The sequence below is a fragment of the Diceros bicornis genome, chromosome 16 (assembly GCF_020826845.1).
Source record: "Diceros bicornis minor isolate mBicDic1 chromosome 16, mDicBic1.mat.cur, whole genome shotgun sequence".
Lineage (NCBI taxonomy): Eukaryota > Metazoa > Chordata > Mammalia > Perissodactyla > Rhinocerotidae > Diceros > Diceros bicornis.
The window spans coordinates 26,586,062-26,599,591 of NC_080755.1; the positions used below are offsets into that span (position 1 = coordinate 26,586,062).

At 41.9% G+C, this 13,530-nt stretch overlaps 1 non-coding gene across 1 annotated transcript; it reads right to left on the reverse strand.

Moving 5' to 3' along the window:
- Nucleotides 1-12,858: 12,858 nt before the first annotated feature.
- On the reverse strand, nt 12,859-12,965 carry LOC131415509 (U6 spliceosomal RNA). Its single transcript, XR_009222474.1, has one exon. It is a non-coding gene; the product is annotated as a U6 spliceosomal RNA (small nuclear RNA).
- Nucleotides 12,966-13,530: the final 565 nt, after the last annotated feature.

Consider the following 13,530-nt stretch of genomic DNA (forward strand, 5'->3'; position numbering starts at 1 on the left):
CAAGGTAATTAGAAAAACATAAAACCGGATGAAATCTAGAGGGCCTTATTTCCGCCCTTTTAGGTATTGGTTTCAAGCTTAGTTTTCACAGCTGCAAAAAAGTTAACAACAGATTTTTAGTTTCACAACCTCTCTTCCTCCAATTTGGATGAATCATTCAATAAAGCAAAACCTGTTGGACAACAAGTTCGAAAGGAGAGGAATTTTTCAGAGGTAATGGGACTGAAAATCTAGTCCCTGAAAAATAAAAGAATGTATTTCTGAGCAGTAGTACTGACTATCCAGAAAATAAATCTTTGTTAATTCAGAGCAATACAAAAGGCATCTTTAAATCTGTAAAACTTGAAATAATTTCCAAACTTTAAAACTGTATTTTAAGTAAAGCTTTAAGTCACCTGCCACTATTAACCTCTCAGTGCAGCAATTCTGCGTTTTCTCCCTGGATTCTTCTTATGATAATTTTGCCACCTACAGGACAAATTAGGTGCTGGCCGCCTGAATTATTTTGCGTTTTGAATTATTTTGAGTTCTAAAATGGTGAAGTGCAAATATTCACTGTTTCACTGTGCCTTTAACCTTTTATAAAAAGGTATTTATAATTCATTGTTTTTTGGGTTTTTTTTTTTTTTTTGGTGAAGAAGATTAGCCCTGAGCTAACATCCATTTCCAATCCTCCTCTTTTTGCTGAGGAAGATTGGCCCTGGGCTAACATCCATACCCATCTTCCTCTACTTTATATGTGGGATGCCTGCCACAGCATGGCTTGATAAGTGGTGCATAGGTCTGTGCCCCGGATCTGAACCTGCGAACCCCGGGCTGCCAAAGCGGAGCATGCAAACTTAACCACTAACGCCACCCGGCTGGCCCCTGTAATTCATTGTTTTAAGAAATGAAAACCAGTATTTGAAGTCATTGACTACTAACAAAAAATTTCACTCACTTTCTTTATGGCACCTCAAAATGCAACTTTTTCAAGGCCTTAATAGGGGAAAAATGATTCACCTGTTATTCTTCAAAAGTTAAATTCTTCTAACCCTACAAAAACCTTCCTTCTGTGTATTGTTTCACCCAACTTTCTAAAATGTAGGTTGAAAAGTTGGATTGTGAATCTATGGTGAAGGTAGTTCCAGGTCGGACCTCCTAAGAGATCCTGGCTCCCGTGGTGTTGCTTCATTACTGTGACTGGGTGCTAAGTGTCTTTCATTTTGAAGTGACCTTACTCAGTTATTGAATGTTTGTCATATAGTTTGTACCATGCATTGAAGTTATTTTAAAAAGTCACTAAGAGGTTCCTTCTTTTATTATTCAACTGCAAAAAAAATCTGTATAATAATCAGAATTTAAAATGTACAATTCTTAAAAAAAAAATGTACAATTCTTTTTTCTTCTGTAAATATGTATCGTGAGAAATAAAGAATGGCAGGACCATTGCTTTCATTAAAATCTCTAGTGTGTCTGTTCTTAAATATTGATCTTGATAATTTTTTACACAAACCTAAAATGCTTTTAAAATTGTCATCATTGGGCCGGCCCCGTGGCTTGGCGGTTGAGTGCGCGCGCTCCACTGCTGGCGGCCTGGGTTCGGATCCCGGGCGCACACCGACGCGCCGCTTCTCCAGCCACGCTGAGGCCGCGTCCCACGTGCAGCAACTGGAAGGATGTGAAGCTGTGGCATACAGCTATCTACTGGGGCTTTGGGGGAAAGGATAAATAAATAAAATTTAAAGAAAAAACAAAAAAAATTGTCATCATTCAGGGACCGGCCTGGGGGCGCTGCTTTGGCAGCCCGGGGTTCACAGGTTTGGCTCCTGAGCTCGCACCGCCGCACCGCTTGTCAAGCCATGCTGTGGCTGCATCCCACATAAAGTGGAGGAAGATGGACACTGATGTTAGTTCAGGGCCAACTTTCCTCAGCAAAAAAAAAAAAGAGGAGGATTGTCATCAGATGTTAGCTCAGGGCTGACCTTCCTCACCAAAAAAAAAAAAATTGTCATCATTCAGCAATATCTATCACAAAAATATACCTTAATTTAGGCCAGTAGTTCTCAACTGGGGGCAGTTTTGCCTCCCAAGGGACATTTGGCAATGTCTAGAGACATTTTTTGTTGTCATAACTAGGGTATGCTATTGGCTGGGGATGCTGCTTAATGTTCTACAGTGCACAGGACAGCCCCTCACAACAAAGAGTTACCCTGCCCCAAATGTCAATAGTGCTGAGGTTCAGAAACCCTGATTTAGGCCAAGGTAATGCTGAGCACCATGGAGTTATTTTTGGTTGTGCTTGCAAGGGGCTTCATTGAAATTTAAAAGGTAAGATGTAGATGAACTCTGTATAGCCTATTCTCTGCTAAATACACACTCAGTTTGGGTGGCTATAGCTGTCACGTGTACCTGAGTTCAGAATATGCTCAAACATATGAAAGCTTTTTGGATTTTTCACAAGAGGTACAGGCCAGAACACAGGTGTTACTGACATGACCTCTGACAGTTTGCAGAGTAACATTCTAAAAGATAGAGGGAACCCAGGATAGGTTGGGAAGACTTATCACCTAGGCTATCTTTTTTGTGTGTGTGTGTGAGGAAGATCAGCCCTGAGCTAACATCTGCCAATCCTCTTTTTGCTGAGGAAGACTGGCCCTGGGCTAACATCTGTGCCCATCTTCCTCCACTTTATATGGGACGCTGCCACAGCATGGCTTGACAAGCGGTGCGTCGGTGTGCGCCCGGGATCCGAACCGGCGAACCCCGGGCCTCTGCAGCGGAGCGTGCACATTTAACCGCTTGCGCCACCGGGCTGGCCCCACCTAGGCTATCTTTATTGAATTAATTAAGACAAAATATTACAGAGGGATACCTATGTCTGAAATATATTTGTTTTGTTTATTAAGAAATATTTAAGTTTTTAAATGTTTAAGATTTTGTCTTATTATTGGAAAATCGTCTGGTATTTTAATCCTGCAGGTTTCACAGGCGGCCATGCATGGGTCTTGATTAAAGTTAATCATTGCCCTGAAGCCTCCATATAAGAGGTCTAATGAAGGTGAACCACGGGGAGAGATTAGTCAAGACAGATTAGGTCATACTGCGATTACAAACAACCCCCAAACCCGGCACTCACCCAGGTCTGCTGTGGAGCTGGCTATTCTCCAGGCAGCTGTTCTCCAGAATTCCAAATTACTTTGATCTCCTGGTATTTGTATATCACCGTATGCTTCCCCAGTCACCTCTCACCACAGTGGGCTGGAGAGTCATTCACACAGGTCATTTCTGCTCACATTTCATTCGCCAAGGCAAATCGCATGGCCTCAGGTAATTTCAAGGCATTGGGGAAGTGCAATCTTCTCAGGTAGAAGAGAACTGGGTATTGGGATATAGTAGTAATGCCAACCGTGTGTGGAAAGGAGGGAGGGAAAAGTCAAAATGAGACTAGCTTTTTAGAAACATGAAGTGATATTCATTTTTGCAATGGTAATTGTTTGGTTTATTTTACTCAAAGTTTGGGATCATTTTACCAAATGAAAGATCTGTCAGTTTCTCAAACATAAGACAATAATTTTTTTTGAATCATTCTTTCTTGTTCCTTAACAAGAAATGATGAGTGTCTTCTCAGTCCCTTACAACTGTATTTTCTCTAGATATTTCTTGTGTACCTCCATCAGAACCAGTTGCATCACTTGTTATAATTGCGTTTTTCTGAGCCCTCCCCAGATGTACAGAATGTCTGAAATTCTGATGGATTCATCTGCAAGTCATCAAAATGTATTCAAATCCATCTATTTCTCACCATCTCCATGCTTATAATTTCATCCAAACCATCATCATCAGGGATCCCCGCAGTACACAGGCATCCCTGTTTCCACTTATGACCTTATGGCCTATCATCCATGTAGCAGTCGGAGAGATCTTCAAAAACATAAATATGATTATGCCTTTGTCCCTCTCCGCTGCTTAAAATGCTCCAAAATCTTCTCATTGTTACTAGAATAAAATCGGAATGCCTTTCCATTCCCTTCGAAAGCCCTTCATAATCTGACCCCTGCCTACCTCTCCGGTTTCTTCTCACTTCCCTCTCTCCCTTGATCCTTTAGCCACATTGGTCTTTTCTTTGGGGGGGGGGGGTGTGAGGAAGATTAGCCCTGAGCTAACATCTGTCGCCAATCCTGCTCTTTTTGCTGAGGAAGACTGGCCCTGGGCTAACATCCATGCCCATCTTCCTCTACTTTATATGGGATGCCGCCACAGCATGGCTTGACAAGCGGTGCATCGGTGAGCGCCCGGGATCCGAACCCCGGGCTGCCGCAGCATAGCACACGCACTTAACCGCTACGCAACCAGGCTGGCCACAGCCACACTGGTCTTTAGGTTTATTAAACACACCAAGGTTATAGTGCTGCCTGCACCTTGGCATTTTCTATTCCTTCTGTTCAAAAGCTCTTCCCCCAGAGTTTGATGTGGCTGCCTTCTAATCATTCAACTCTCCCCTCAAATGTCATCTTCTCATAATTCTAGCCAAAGTCACCTCCCCGTTTTGTCATTAGCCTATTGTAGTTTCTTCTTAACTGTTATTAGAGTTTGAAATTAGCTTACACATTTATATTCATTTTTATTGAGTGTCTCCCCTCTCTAGAATATAAATTCTTTGAGTGCAAGTATACACCACTAAACTACCCAACATCTTAATGGGCATCTTAAAACAACATCTAAAACCGTGGCACGTGGTATGTACTTAGTAAATATTTCCAAGTGTTTTTATTATATAAAGATCATAAGAATGATAAAAAATATTAAAACCCTATTAATCTAGCTGAAAGTCATTATGAAACAAAGCAGAAGTATAAGTTAATTAGAATACCTCAATAGATAAGTGTCTTAGCTCAGGCTGCTATAACAAAATACCATAGACTGGGTGGCTTAAACAACAGACATTTGTTTCTTATAGTTCTGGAAGCTGAGAATTCCAAGATCAGGGTGCCAGCAGATTCAGTTCTTGGTGCGAGCCCTCTTCCTGGCTTGTAGATAGCTGCCTTCTTACTGTATGGTCACATGTCAGAGACAGAGCAAGCTCTGGTCTCTTCTTATAAGAGAACTAATCTTATCATGGGGGTGCCACCCGCATGACCTCATCTAAACCTAGTCACTTCTCAAAGGCCTCACTTCCAAATACCATTACATTGGGGATTAGGACTTCAACATACGAATTTTGGGGGACGTAAATATTCAGCCCATAACAATAAGAACACAATAATACACTTGTAATTAACAATGGAGAAATATATCTTGTAAAACACACACACAAAATGTGCAAATATTACCAGTAGTCAAAGATATTAACTTGAAGACTATAATGATGTACTACTTTTCTCTGTTAACACAATGTGTGGTATATTGTAACCTCTCAATAAACATTTTTTGAATCAGTCTATTAGCAAAATTTCTCAGTTGATAGTCCTCCGTGCAAGGAAGCTATGGCGGAACTGGCACATTATGGTGGTGTTAGCGGTATAATTTCCACATTCCAAAACAATTTGGTCGTGTTATCTTACCTCTTGACACAATCATTCTACTTCTGGGGATATTTTATGGCCCTCTACCCAAATGGAATCTATATGCAGGATGATATTTATTGTAACACCATTCATAATAACAAAAAAAGGAGTGGGAGGGATAAACTGGAGTTCAATGAGGGTTAAAATGTGGCCTTTTTTGATTGACACTGTCATTAAATATGTTAATATACCCTTAAGTTTACTGTCAAGTCAGCCTAGAAGAATTTTATATCTGAATTATCATATTTAAACTCTGGCATCCATGGTTAGTTTTAATTTAACTCCCTGAAAGCAACCCTGTTCACTATTTCCAAGTTCTTAGGAAATATTTTATTGTTGCCCTAGTCCTCTTACCCCTCAATACATCATATTCTTTCATACTTCTATGACTTTGCATACTTTTTCCTCAACCTAAAATAAATTTCATGATTTCTCTGAAAAGACTTCTTTGAGCCATCCAAGTGGAATCAATCACACCATCTTTGATATCACCACTATCCCTAGACCACACTTTCATTGCCATAGTTATCACATTATATTGCTTTGTTTATGTGTCTGGTACTCATGAGACCGGGAGTTCCTTGAGGGCAAGGATTGGGATTTATCTTTACACTCTCAGGGCCTTATTAGAAACTCAATATGCATGTCTTAGTCTGCTAAAGCTGTCATAACAAAATACCATAGACTAGGCGGCTTAAGCAAGAGAAATTTATTTTCTCAACAGTTCTGGAGGCTGGCTGCAACATCAAGGCCTGTCAGAGTTTGGTTTCTGTTGAGGACTCTCTTTCTGGCTGGCAGACGGCCACCTTCTCACTGTGTGCTCACATGGCAGAAAGAGAGAGAGTAAGCTCTCTGGTGTTTCTTCTTGTTGTTGTTGTTTTTGCGAGGAAGATCAGCCCTGAGCTAACATCCATGCCAATCCTCCTCTTTTTCTGCAGAGGAAGACTGGCCCTGGGCTAACATCTGTGCCTTTCTTTCTCCACTTTATATGGGATGCTGCCACAGCATGGCCTGACAAGCAGTGCCTCAGTGCCACCTGGGATCTGAACCCGGGCCGCCAGCAGCGGAGCACTCTCACTTAACCGCTATACCACGGGCTGGCCGCTCTCTGGTGTTTCTCATAAGGACGCTAATCCCATCATGAAGGCACCACACTCATGACTTCATTTAACCCTAATTACCTCCCAAAGGCCCCGTCTCCAAATACCATCACACTGGGGATTAGGGTTTCAACATATGGATTTGGGGGGCACACAAACATTCAATCCATAACAACATTTCTTTTTTTGTGTGTGTGAGGAAGATCAGCCCTGAGCTAACATCCATGCCAATCCTCCTCTTTTTGCTGAGGAAGACCAGCCCTGAGCTAGTATCTATTGCCAATCCTCCTCGTTTTTTTTTCCCTTTTTCTCCCCAAAGCCCCAGTAGATAGTTGTATGTCATAGTTGCACATCCTTCTAGTCACTGTATGTGGGACTCGGCCTCAGCTGGACAAGCAGCGCATCCGCGCACCCAGGCTGCCAGTAGCAGAGCATGCACATTTAACTGCTAAGCCACGGGGCTGGCCCCAACATGTTTCTTGAATGGAAAAATGAATGGCTGACAAATGGATTAGAATACTCATGTTAGTTCCACAGCATATTCTTTTCTCACTAATAAAGTCCATATGGGGAACAAAATCATAACAAAAAGAGCAGCGTTATGTCTAAATTTATTCATTATTGTTTCCCCAGAACATAGTGCAGTGCCATGCATCTGTAGGCACTCAATAAATATCTGATGGATAAATTAGTGAATAAATTGTAGTTTGAGAAGCACAGACATGATGTTCTTTTTTTTTTTTTTTTCGTGAGGAAGATCAGCCCTGAATCAGCCCTGAGCTAACATCCACGCTAATCCTCCTCTTTTTGCTGAGGAAAACCAGCTGAGCTAACATCTATTGCCAATCCTCCTCCTTTTTTTTTTTCCCCCAAAGCCCCAGTAGATAGTTGTATGTCATAGTTGCACATCTTTCTAGTTGCTGTATGTGGGACACGGCCTCAGCATGGCCCAAGAAGCGGTGTGTTGGTGCACACCCGGGATCCGAACCCTGGGCCACCAGTAGCTGAGCGCATGCACTTAACCGCTAAGCCACAGGGCCGGCCCAGACATGATGTTCTTAATGAATAAGGTCTTCAAGCCAGATGCCTCTCTTCTCTTTAGAGACACACCTGTCAAGTGAGCCAAACTACTAGACAGCTTCTCTCCTAGACAGAGTTCTAAAATAGAGATTCAGCCCAGTGGTATGGCTCTTATAGGAAAAGCAGTGTTATTTTGCCTTCATTCAGTAATATTAGAGTTATGGTGCTAATTCTGAAGGACGACTATGTATTATATAATATAGTTGCTGAGTTTAATTTATTCCAGATGATACAGTGTAATAATTTGCTACAGAGTTAACCTAGGTAACCAAATAAAATTGGCTAAGCCAGGTAATCAGATAAAATGAAGACAATGTTTAGTTCTTATGTCCACTATATTTTTATATACCTCTAAGTGTGTTTCACTTTGTCCCTTTGATGTATTCTTTTTTGTGTGTGTGTGAGGAAGATCAGCCCTGAGCTAACATCGGTGCTAATCCTCCTCTTTTTGCTGAGGAAGACCGGCTCTGAGCTAACATCTATTGCCAATCCTCCTTTTTCCCCCCCAAAGCCCCAGTAGATAGTTGTATGTCGTAGTTGCACATCCTTCTAGTTGCTGTATGTGGGACACGGCCTCAGCATGGCCCAAGAAGCGGTGTGTTGGTGCACACCCGGGATCCGAACCCTGGGCCACCAGTAGCTGAGCGCATGCACTTAACCGCTAAGCCACAGGGCCGGCCCAGACATGATGTTCTTAATGAATAAGGTCTTCAAGCCAGATGCCTCTCTTCTCTTTAGAGACACACCTGTCAAGTGAGCCAAACTACTAGACAGCTTCTCTCCTAGACAGAGTTCTAAAATAGAGATTCAGCCCAGTGGTATGGCTCTTATAGGAAAAGCAGTGTTATTTTGCCTTCATTCAGTAATATTAGAGTTATGGTGCTAATTCTGAAGGACGACTATGTATTATATAATATAGTTGCTGAGTTTAATTTATTCCAGATGATACAGTGTAATAATTTGCTACAGAGTTAACCTAGGTAACCAAATAAAATTGGCTAAGCCAGGTAATCAGATAAAATGAAGACAATGTTTAGTTCTTATGTCCACTATATTTTTATATACCTCTAAGTGTGTTTCACTTTGTCCCTTTGATGTATTCTTTTTTGTGTGTGTGTGAGGAAGATCAGCCCTGAGCTAACATCGGTGCTAATCCTCCTCTTTTTGCTGAGGAAGACCGGCTCTGAGCTAACATCTATTGCCAATCCTCCTTTTTCCCCCCCAAAGCCCCAGTAGATAGTTGTATGTCGTAGTTGCACATCCTTCTAGTTGCTGTATGTGGGACACGGCCTCAGCATGGCCAGAGAAGCGGTGCATCAGCGTGCACCCGGGATCTGAACCCGGGCCGCCGGTAGTGGAGCGCGAGCACTTAACCGCTAAGCCACGGGGCCGGCCCTGATGTATTCTTAATAATGTATGCAAGAAGGTCAAAATCTTATACATAAAATCGTATTGTCCTTTGATAGTATTTCAACGATGTGTTCTCCAGAAATTTCAGCCTTGAGACATGCTGGTTTTAAAACTACCTTAAACAGAGAAACAATGACCTTCTAAAAAAAATTCTAATGAAGTACTCATACTCTTAGAAATAGAAAATAGAATGATAGCTGCCAGGGGTCAGAGGGAAGGGAAAGAGGGGAGTTGTTGTTCAATGGATATAGAGCTTCAGTTTTGCAAGATGAAAAAGTTCTAGAGACCTGTTGCATAACAAAGTGAAATAGTTAACACTACTGTACTGTACACTTAAAAATGGTTAAAATGGTAAATTTTATGTCATATGGTTTTTTACCACAATAAACAAACAAACAAACAAAATTGTATGTGAGTAAACCAAATACCATGGTGTATATATAGTTCTATGCCACCCAATTTAGAAAATTATAATTGTCTGTGAAATTTAGGAAAGAAGTATCTCACTGGCGAAGCCCTTGAGGTTTCAAAAATAAAGTATTTAAATATAGAGACTGAACAACTCTCCTCCCTGATGCTGTTTTTTCCACCCACTGGTCTCTCTCCAGACTTCTGATGAAGCTTAAAGCGCACAGCTTTATTTGCTTCTTTCTTTCCCCATTTGCAGTGGTTGTACATTCGCTCAGATATTTATTGATTTGAGTCAACAGTTTGGGCTAGTATCAATTATAGGAGTTTTGATGGAACTCCTAGGAGGAAAAGGCAGTTCTTATTTTCGTTGTTGGTGGTGGTGGTATTGTTTTTCACACTGAATATCCTAAGCTCAAATAAATTAGCAGTTGGGGACCACCAGGAGGGGAAGAGTTTGCCTGAGGCTAAAGTCAATCCAAGGAAAGCAGAGCCAAGAGAAAGTGAGAAACTAAATCCTGATATCTTCTGAGCCTCTGGTTTCAAACATGCATTATCTCAGCTTTACCACTGGAATTGTCTGAACTAGAGAATTCTATTTTTGCTAAAGCCATTTTTTTTTTTTTTCTGAGGAAGATTCACCCTGAGCTAACATTGTGCCAATCTTCCTCTATTTTCTAGTATGTGGGCAGCCAGCACAGCATGGCCACTAACAGAGCAGTCCCCACCTGGGAACTGAACCCGGGCCGCCGAAGCAGAGCACACCAAACTTAACCACTAGGCCACCGGGGCTGGCCCTGCTTAAACCATTATTACTTGGATTTTTATCACGTGGAATGTAAATAATTTTGACTAATGTGAATTCCATACAATATTTCTGCATCCTTAAAATGCATTTCCTCCCTTACCTAGTTCAAGTTGGGGTCTGTAATGTACAACCTAAGAGTTTTAAGTGATTCAGAAATAGTACTAGAAGTGGGATCATTATTTCAGATCATCCGAGAAAATGCAGAACTAGCTGAACTGTGGCTAGGTGGGGGAGGTGGAGCAGTAAAGATCCCTGCATTGTGGGGTAAGAAACTTAAGATTTTGTATGTAGATGTAAAGCAATTGCCTGTGCTAATTCCTTTAGTCCCTTAGGCTCAGGCAAAAGGCCATGGAGGGTGAAGCTTTACAGGACTTAGTAGCAAAATGTCAATGGGTCAGTATGCCAGTTATCAATCTATTAATTCTCAGCTCCAAATTTACTCATTTTTTTGCCTACTATGTGAAAATAAATCTAGACCCTTAAATATTTTTCCCTTGCCAGCTGGCACAATAAGTTTTGCTAATAGAGGGTGACAAGAGATTTTAACATATTGAGGTATATGGGGTAACTATTCAGGTTCAAAACTGATTCGCCTTGAACTAAAAAGCTGACTTATGGCCTGTCACACATACATTGTACGTCTGCTTAACCATTAAGTAAAGAATACATTCTTTTAAGATAAGAATACATACTTCCAGGGCCAGTCCTGTGGCGTAGCAGTTAAGTGCACCCGCTCTGCTGCTGGCGGCCCGGGTCCAGATCCTCAGGCTGCGGGTCCTGGGCATGCACCAACGCGCCACTTGTCAGGCCATGCTGTGGCAGTGTCCCACATAAGGTGGAGAAAGATGGACATGGATGTTAGCTCAAGGCCAGTCTTCTTCAGCAAAAAAGAGGAAGATTGGCATGGATGTTAGCTCAGGGCTGATCTTCCTTACAAAAAAAAAAAAAAAGAATACATACTTCCCCTCCTATGCCCTATTGCTAAGGCCCTATTGGTAATGCAGGGATTAGTCCCTTTCCCTGACGTCATGGTCATGTTGACCTCCTAATTTGCAACTGAATACCTCTTTGAAATTTTGATGAAAATGTATTCTGGGAGTGTTTAATGTATATTCTTTGTTCTAAAAAGATCTAAGACTGTACTGAAAACCATGCTTCTCCACAACACTTTCAAGGCCTTCTCAGGTTTTAATCCTCACTCTACCTCAAGTAAACTCACCTTGTTTCTCTTATCTATTGTGGGGGATCAGAATTGGCCACCTCAAAATATGTCTCTTTATCTTGATTATTTTCTGAAAGATACTTTGGTCTCCCCCTCCAGCTGCCTAAAAGAATTTAAGATAAGAGGCCTGTCCCCAGGCCAGGCCATCGCCATAGGTAACTCTGGGTATTGATAGACTGGCAGGGTCCTTGCTAAGTCCATTCTTATCAAAGTTCTGTTTACCAAACATTTACATTTGTAAGGGAAATCTCCATTTGTAAAGACATCTCCCTCTCTGTACTGGGAAGAAGAAGGGATGACCTCATCTCTAGAAACTTACCAATGCCAATGTGGAAGGCAAGGCTGCATGATAGACTTACTCTTTTTTTTTTTTTTTTTTTTTGTGAGGAGATCAGTCCTCTGCTAACATCTGCCAATCCTCCTCTCTTTTTGCTGAGGAAGACTGGCTCTGGGCTAACATCCGTGCCCATCTTCCTCTACTTTATATGGGATGCCACCACAGCATGGCTTGCCAAGCAGTGCGTCGGTGTGTGCCTGGGATCCGAACCAGCGAACCCCGGGCCACCGCAGCGGAGCACGCACACTTAACCACCTGCGCCACCGGGCCGGCCCACCCTTACTCTTATTTACTGTGCTTTTCTGGTAATCTCCCATAACTGACTCCCCCCACCCCCAACATCCTCCTTTGTCTTTAGCTGAAGAGGGTAATTAAGAGAACCTCCACCATTTTGTCGAGTTACCCAGTCCTTCCTGGGTCTCTCCCATGTATACATGTTATAAAGCTTTGTTTGATTTTCTCCTGCTATTCAGTCTCATGTCAATTTAATTTGTACCCCAGCCAGAAAGGACCCAGAGTGGGTAGAGGATAGTCTTCCTCCCTTTTGCTAGAGAACAGTTATTGGTTATTTTGTGTTGACAAGAGCACTAGAGAGAAACTGCAGCAGGAAAAGTGTTTTGCTTCCCAGTTCTGGTGTGCGTGCTTCCCAGCTTCTGCAGTGCATGTGGCCAGCAGCACCTAGCAGACAGCATCTTCCTCCAAGGGCCCCCTGAACAGTTTTGTAGCAGAATGCCTTTATGTTACACTTCTCTGTGAACAGCTTTCCCTGGCACTCTAGAGGATAGATTTCCAAGTTCCAACAGCATGGCACCACAGAGACTTCTCTGTCATCCAGTGAACCACAGCTGGGCCCTCTCCAACAAGGTCTGGGTCTCAGCCCTAGTGGTGGTGGTGGTGAGCCCCTTCTTTGAGGACTGTCTCTCAATCCTATATTCTTCTTCTTCTTCTTTAGTATGGAATGCTTCACAAATTTACATGCCATCCTTGTGCAGGGGCCATGCTAATCTTCTCTGTATGGTTCCAAATTTAGTATATGTGCTGCTAAAGTAAGTACTCAACCCTACATTCTTGACTTCTTATGCCAATCCCCTATGAGAGGTAAAAATTTTTATATTAAACTTTTCTGTTCAAGTTACCGTGTGATTTCTCTCTCCTGATTGGACCCAGACTGATATATCAGATTATGTTGATTTTTCCTGTGTACTTTCAATAAAGTACAACAAGAAATGTGCATACTTCCATCAAGGTTTTCCTGGATGTGAGTAGAGAAAAAGAGTTGGGAACTGAGAATGCTGAGGTCCAAATCAAGATAGTGTAGGGAGGAAGAACTATTTCTCTACCCTCTAGGTCCTTCTGGCTGGTCTAAGAATTAAATTGCTGTGAGACAGAATAACAGTAGAAGATAAAGTTTAATAACACGTATACATGAGAGAAACTCAGGAAAACTGAGTAATTTGCCAAAATGGCTGAAACCACCACCTTAAATACCATCTTCAGCTAAAGACAAGGGAGGATGTTGGGAGTAGTGGTTTGGGACTTTGAAGGGGAGGAAGGCAATTCACATGGAGATGGAAAAGCAAATGTTTGATAAACATGTATTTGCTGGGCCATTTATAGAC